General features: G+C 38.5%; 1 pseudogene; it reads left to right on the forward strand.

Moving 5' to 3' along the window:
• Nucleotides 1-285: 285 nt before the first annotated feature.
• On the forward strand, nt 286-7,550 carry LOC133773512 (prostaglandin-E(2) 9-reductase-like; annotated as a pseudogene).
• The last annotated feature ends 610 nt before the right edge of the window (nt 7,551-8,160 follow it).

Raw genomic sequence — 8,160 nt, forward strand, 5'->3', positions numbered from 1 at the left:
GCGCCAGCCCCAATCAATTTCTTCTAATATTTAAAAATACCAAGTGAGAAATTTCAAAGAGAAAATTTAACAAATCTGATTTTTAAGTAATTAACCTAAAAATTCTGCTTCATTTAAAGTAAGTGAACAGGATACTCTTCTGTAAATATGGAATACTGCTTTAATTTCACTCCTCTCTTATGTTGCTTAAAATTAGACAGGAATGTGGCTGTAGACTTCCTGTTATTTATATACCCTGTGAAGCCAGAGGAATCAGAGTGTGCTTGGTCAGAGGAATGAAAGGCAATGGATCCCAAATTTCAGTGTGTGGCATTAAGTGATGGTCACTTCATTCCTATACTGGAATTTGGCACCTATGCACCTGTAAAGGTAACTCTGGTCACTTTCTCTTGAGGGGACAAAAGAAAATAGACTTAGGAAGGGGTGAAAGGGAGACCTGGGTTGTGAAGGCACCCAGTTCCTATGTTACTCCAAAGGTTTCACTTGGTTTTCCAATTCACTGGGCTGGCGCTGTTCCACACAGAAGATTGAATTAATCTCACTTTGTTCTTCATGACAGGCAGATCCTGTGATCCTCTGCTAGTGATTCTGAATACTGATTTTACTTCTGGTTTCAGTATGTTTCTCACTTGAGTAGAAGAAACCACTGTTGGCACTGAAGAAGCCTGCAAGTCAGTTTGCTTGCAGTTGGACTGGTTTCTCCACTTTAAGCTATAATCCAATAAATATTTCCTTTTTCCAACAAAGGCTAACCCAGAGAATTTTTTTCCATAAAGTTAGTAGAGAGGAAGTGCAGAATATTTGAGGAGGGAATAAGCTATTATGAGATGGGGATAACCTTGAGACCCACACAGTCATTAGTGGCGTGGGCTAAGTAAGTTTTCCCATGTACTAGGAAACTTGTCTGAAGGCAAGTACATCATGTTAGAAGAAAACTGGAAAATAATAGGGACAGGGCTAAATTATGGATCATAACAAATGTTAAAGGAAATTGTACAGATGGTCCAACAGAATCAAAGTGAGCGTACTGGAAACAATTTGGCACACTGATATTATCCTAGTTTTCTAAAAAAAGAAAAAAGCACAGACCAATGTAGAAAGAAAGATGTGCTTTGAACTTGTAGTATGTGTAAGAAGTAAAGGAAGAAAGTTGGAAATTGGAAAAAAAAAGACTATTTACTTCAAACTTGAACTTCCACTTGATTCTTGTGTAAAACTTAAGGAAATCATTGATGAATATTTTGATGACACGTTAACGATTTGATTTTCTTTGCAGAGCAAAGCAGTATGAAGGACAGGGAAGGAGCAGGAACACTAGTAATATTTCAGCCTTGGTGAATCTCTGAGGCCCTCACACTTAGGAATGATATCAGGAAAGGAAAATGGGTTCACTGCCTACTTTGTGGTAATATCATTGTAAACTTCAGCTTCTCAATTTTAAGAAATAAATGAAAAAGGTTTTCTTAGGCTTACCTCTTTGATCTTTCACAAATGCACTTTCAAATCATTATCCAATTTAAGAAACCCCAAAATTTTATATTGTACTACTTTACCTATATATTGCATAAAAGAAATGCCTTTGTTTTGGGGTGATACCCTCCATGATAATCCCTTACATGACAATTAATTTCTCATGTAAAATTTCTATAATTCATAATATATCTTTACTGTCAGCATTTAGTTTTCTTTTCTTTCTTTTTTATAATTTTTATATGTGAACATAATGACCCTGTAGAAAAGAATTAACATAATGCCCTACTGTCAATTGAACCACTTATTTTAAAACATATCCCTGGTTGACGTTGGAGAACCTACTTTCTTTGTTCTTCCCTGTTTCCTAGCATATGAGGATGTAGCTAAATTGCTTGTGAGGAAAGTACAGTGTGTGTATCCTTGCTTTTATTTGAAACTGAAATATGGTGTAGGCCAACAGAGGGAATCTATGTAATCAACCCTATAGGAAAAGTCTTAGGAATGAGGAATCGACATATTCAGAGTTCCTTGCTGATAAGTTTCCATATATGTTCTTAAATTCAGTTCAAACAATTTGAATGTGTTCTGTTTATTTCACTGGGGGAGGATTCATGGAAACTTGCAGTATATTTCTTCCATATTTCATTCCATTCATTTTTACTTGGTGTTAACTTTCCTTTGCAAATTTACTGTATAATTAGCAACCATGATTTTCTTTTTGCAGTAAAGGGTGAATCTTTCTAGCAAAGCAATAAAACTGTCTTTGTTCCTGAGGACCTTTGATGCCTTTGATCAAAGGGGTGGCCCAGTTGGAAGGAGTGCCTGAGATGCCTAACTCCTGCTATTAACTCAGGGAAATCAGGCAAACTGGGGTGGGCTCATCCCCTCAGAGTTCAAATGCAGAATTATCCCAAGACATGAGGGAAAATGGATTCGTAAAAAGTCATTAATAATATCTTAGCTGCTTTCAATCACATGCATCTACAAATAATACTTTTAACTCCTTCTTCAGGTCCCTAAGAGCAAAGCTATGGAACCACCAAAATAGCTATTGATGCTGGGTTCCGCCACATTGATTCTGCTTATTTTTACAAAAACAAAAAGAAAGTAGGTTTGGCCATCCAAAGCAAGATTGCAGATGGCACTGTGAAGAGAGAAAATATATTCTACACTTCAAAGGTAGAGTGTAGATGATGTGTAGGAGAGATGGTTAATGAAATGTTGTGTAGAAATGATAATTACTTAATATGCTTCGTAGATATTGAGTAATTATTCCTATTAGTAAAATTGTTATCACACATCCTCCTGTAACATCCAGTATCACAAAGATTATGACTTTCTAATTATTGCTACATCCAAATTTATATATTTTAAATGAAATTCCCATGATTTCCTTAGTATCAACTCCAAACCGTGTGATTCAGCATGGCTTGTGGAATCAGAGAGGGCTATGAACTAAATATGATATCCCTGATTTCCTGGTTTACTTTTTACAATTTCTTATTATTGTAAATGTGAATTGACACATTTTAAAAAGCGTTATTTATTTATTTGAGTAAAGAGACAGAGGAGAGACAAAAAGAGATAGAGCCCTTCCATCTGCTGGATGCCCCTGTGGCTACCACAGCCAGGTCTGGGCCAGGATGAAGTCAGGATTTGGGAACTCCAATCTGATCTCCTACATGGGTGACAGGGACAAATTATCTGGGCCATTACTACAGCCTTCCAAGGTATCTCAGCAGAAATGAAGTTGCTAAGTGGAGCAGCCAAGTCTCAAACCAGCACTCTAATATGAGATGCTGGCATTGAAAGTAGTGGCTTAATCCATGGCACACAACAATATTCAAATATTCAAAATATTTTTCTGCTTATTATGTGATTAAAATATATAGTAATCATTACCATTGATTAATGGTTATAAGAATCAGACCATTGAATTTGTTTGTAAACTTTGTGAAGCATAACTCAAATGCTGATCATTAGCATTACATGATAAAATTTTTATCTCTGGTATAATTACCTTCCATGCATTGGTGGATTAATGAGTAATAGCTAAACAAGTGAGAGGGATGATATAGTTAGTTCAGATCACAGGAAATTCAAAATGTAATATATTTTCTTTCAGTGTTCATCAGCTTTTAACCAAGGGAAAATATCTCAGTATTATGTGAAGGAAACAAAAAAAAATTAACTACTAACATATTAATTCACCACAATTTTAACTGCTTATCATTTCAGCTTTGGTGCATTTTTCATAGACCAGAGCTGGTCAGACCAAGCTTGGAAGACTCACTAAAAAAACTCCAGTTGGACTATGTTGATCTCTACATTATTCACTTCCCAACAGCTCTGAAGGTAGGAAACTAACATCGTAAAATGTATTTTACTTTGGCTATTAGCATGACCATCATTTTCTTGATTGATTAATTGTCATTCTATAAATTTATTTATTTTTAAAGATTCATTTTATTTATTTGAAAGGCAGAGGGACAGAAAGAGACAGACAGATCTTCCATCTGGTTCACTCCTCAAATGGCCATTGAAGGTCAGGAGAGGGACAGGCTAAAGGTGTGAGCCAGGAAGTCCATGACAGTCTTCCATGTACATGGCAGAGGTCCCAGTATTTGGACCATTTTCTGCTGCCTTCCCAGGCATATTAGCAGGGAGCTTTCTAGGGAATTCAGCAACTGGGGCTTGAGGCTCAAACTGGTGCTCCAATAGGGGATCCTGACATCACTGGCAACACCTTAATCTGCTGCACCACAAAGCTGGCCTCTGCCTCTGATATAAATTTTAGAAACAGTTTCTAAGTTATAGAAACTGCCCAAAGCAAGCAAAGCAATTTAGTTTATTTGATTATGTAAAAGGGGAGGCCAGGCCATGAGTAACATACACATTTGAAGTAATGTTAGGAACTGCTTGTATTTATAGAAATCATTTTCTTCTGTATTAATCTAATTTTTGTTGGTTTTGTCTGAGCCTTTTCATTGGTAGCATAAATGGCCATGGGACAATTATTTTCTCATGGTCATTAATTTTGATAGCTTCTCTATATCCTTTAGAATTAAAATTATTATTATTAAGAAAAAAGACCTTGAATGACTGTCTGTGATTCAAGTATCTGCTCTTGGAACAAAATGTTTTTGGGGAGATGAGCAGCATCCACTATTGGTGGAGATCAAGGCCAGGGAACTGGTAACTTTCCCAGTGAATGAGAGATATCTCTCCAGAGAGGAAAGAACAGAGAAACACAAAGGAACATAAATCTAAGGGACCCTATTACAATCTGGAAAATAGCATTTATTAACATGTATAGTAAATATAAAAGAAAAGAGAAAGTCTGTAGTCTAATGACATTCCTTACAGACTTATATGCAGTGTATTTTGCAAATATGGGAGGTTGCTCCACTTATTTCATGAAAGTTTATTGCTATCTCCATAAGTATACTTCAGTGTTTTGCCATGGGTAGATGTCTGAATTTAATGAAATTGTAAAAAATAACTGCTTCTATTCCAGCCTGAAGAGATTATTCCAACAGATGAACATGGAAAGAAAATATTTGACACAGTGGATATCTGTGCCACTTGGGAGGTGAGTACTCCCAGGAGAGAGTAAACAGGAAGTCAGAAGTGGGAGCATCAGATCACACTTCAATCTGTGGGAATGAGATACACAACTTTGGATTTTTTTTTGACAGGCAGAGTGGACAGTGAGAGAGAGAGAGAGAGACAGAGAGAAAGGTCTTCCTTTGCCGTTGGTTCACCCTCCAATGGCTGCCGTGGCCAGCGTGCTGTGGCCGGTGCACCACGCGGATCCGAAGGCAGGAGCCAGGTGCTTCTCCTGGTCTCCCATGGGGTGCAGGGCCCAAGGACTTGGGCCATCCTCCACTGCACTCCCTGGCCACAGCAGAGAGCTGGCCTGGGAGAGGAGCAACTGGGACAGAACCCGGCACCCTGACCAGGACTAGAACCTGGTGTGCCGGCGCTGCTAGGTGGAGGATTAGCCTATTGAGCTGCGGCACCGGCAACTTTGGATCTTGAGATTTATGTCACCAACAAGTGTTGATGTACTGTAGTGGAGAGAGAGAAAGGCGATACTGGGACATAACAGAGAGAAGAATTGGGGGCAATGATGTCAGGCATATTTTGGCCCCCATATACAATAATGTCTTTTGTTTTCTAAGGAGGATGCAGAATTTATTTATTTATTTATTTATTTATTTATTTATTGCTGTTGCTGATTTTCTCTACTAGTTTTTCTCTTTTGGTCAGTTAGTGCCCACTAGCATCACTGTAATTTCTTGACAGTGTTCCTTTTAACTGTGTTATGCATTTATATTGGCAACCAATTGTGGAAATATTTGTTCACAATCTTTCCTGTCAGGCCATGGAGAAATGCAAAGATACAGGATTGACCAAGTCCATTGGGGTATCCAGCTTCAACCACAGGCAGCTAGAGATGATTCTGAACAAGCCAGGGCTCAAGTACAAGCCTGTCTTCAACCAGGTGAGGACTGTCAGCCTCTTCTCCATTTGTAATTATCCTCTTCTCATACTACTGCCACGTGTCTAGTTGTTCTCCACTCCTGTTAAACTTACTTTGGTGATGGAAGATTCTATCAGCTGGACCTCTGTGTGGAAGGGTATGGATGAGTCTCCATTGTCTCTACATTTTTTAAAGGATGACTAGAAAAAGAAAATGTGATATATATACACAACAGAATACTACTTAGCCATAAAAAGAATGAAATCCTGCCTCTTGACATCAAATAAATGTAACTGGAGACCATTATGCTTAGTGAAAAACACCAGTCCTCCCCTCAAAAAAACCCCAGCAAATATCATATGTTTTCTCTGATATGCAGTATTTAATACAGAATACAAAAAAACCCCAGAGTATAAGAATGAAACTGATATGTTTTGATTGTTGTTTGTAGCCCTTGTCTGTAACCCTGTGTAACAGTAATCTTCCTACTTTTTACTTGTTTCAACAGTGTTCACACTGTGGTTAGTGGTACAATAAGCCTGCAATTATAAAGTAAATTAAAAGCATGCTATTGTGAATATTAAAGGGAAAAAAAGAAAGAAAGAAAGAAAGAAAGAAAGAAAGAAAGAAAGAAAGAAAGAAAGAAAGAAAGAAAGGGAAAGGGAGGAAGGAAGGAAGGAAGGAAGGAAGGAAGGAAGGAAGGAAGGAAGGAAGGAAGGAAGAGGAGGGATTGAGGAAGAAAGGTGGTGAGGGATGTAAGTGTGGTTATCTTCTTTTTTTTTTTTTTATAAACTCATCAACCAACAAGAGGCACTTGCTTACTTCACAGTATTTTTGAAAGCACCTGTAGGATTTTACAAGTATTTAACCCTTTAGGCCTCTGGGGCTTTCTCATTAAGATAACTATCATGTCTAGTAACACAAGATCATTAGACTTTTTAATTCTCAAACATTTGTATTAATAGCATTTTCCATTATAGAAACTTAAAGTTTGGTACCACATCACATCTTGACAGTCCTTCTAATATACTCCAAATAGACTGGTTAGTTGGTGTCTCTATAAGATGAGAGACATAGGTCCTTCGATTTTTTCAGTTGGGCCCAAACTGGAAAAACCAAAGTCCAGGATTTACTGGAAATTTTAGAGACCAGATTGTTTGAAACTTTGATTTTTTGAATGCCTGTCAAGAATGCCAAGAAGGCTCAAAATCCAAAATATCTGGTTGAAATAAGATTTCTTAAAATCATGACATAACATAGACCAAATTTGATCATTGTTACAAGGTGATTATTCAAATTTTTGAACAAAGCACATATTTAAATAACCCATAGCTCTTAATAAAAATTCAGCTGTTTTTGAACAATTAGAATTTAACAGACATCGGTGGTGCCCGTGGCGAGCCTGGGCCTGGTGGCGGTGGTGCCCGTGGCGAGCCTGGGCCTGGTGGCGGTGGTGCCCGTGGTGAGCCTGGGCCTGGTGGTGGTGGTGCCCGTGGCGTGGCTAAGCACAGCACACAGGCTGCAGGCGCTGCTTCCTGGGAGGTCTCCCTGCCCTGGGGGTGGGGTCCGGGAAGGGCCGAAAAACTGTTGAAATCTTTATACTAAATTGATCCTCTGCATATAAAGAGAATTGAAAATGAATCCTGACGCAAATGGAAGGGGAGAGGGAGCGGGAGAGGGGAGGGTTGCGGGTGGGAGGGAAGCTACGGGAGGGGGAAGCCACTGCAATCCATAAGCTGCACACTGGAAATCTATATTCACCAAACAAAAGCCAAAAAAAAAAAAAAAGAATTTAACAGACATCAAGAGAACATAATAGATTACTTTAACACATTGCTTTAACAGAGCATCAGAGTTTAATTCTATGTCAAAGAGAAATTGAGCTTTCAGTGATCTTTTGCTGTGAGGTTTCCTTCCTTTACCTTCTTTCATATTGGTGACCATGTTTCTGTGTTTCTGTGTGTAACACATCTTCAAGCATCCTCTGCAGGGCAGGATGAGCGGCAACAAATTCCTTCAGTTTCTGCTTGCTATGAAAAGTCTTAATTTCACCTTCATTCACAAATGAGAGCTTTGCAGGATATAGTATTCTGGGCTGGCAGCTCTTCTCTCTTAGTACCTGGGCTATGTCTCGCCACTCCCTTCTAGCCTGTAGGGTTTCTGATGAGAAGTCTGCCGTGAGTCTAATTGGAGATCCTCTA

This window comes from Lepus europaeus, chromosome 14 (assembly GCF_033115175.1).
Source record: "Lepus europaeus isolate LE1 chromosome 14, mLepTim1.pri, whole genome shotgun sequence".
In the NCBI taxonomy this organism is placed as follows: domain Eukaryota; kingdom Metazoa; phylum Chordata; class Mammalia; order Lagomorpha; family Leporidae; genus Lepus; species Lepus europaeus.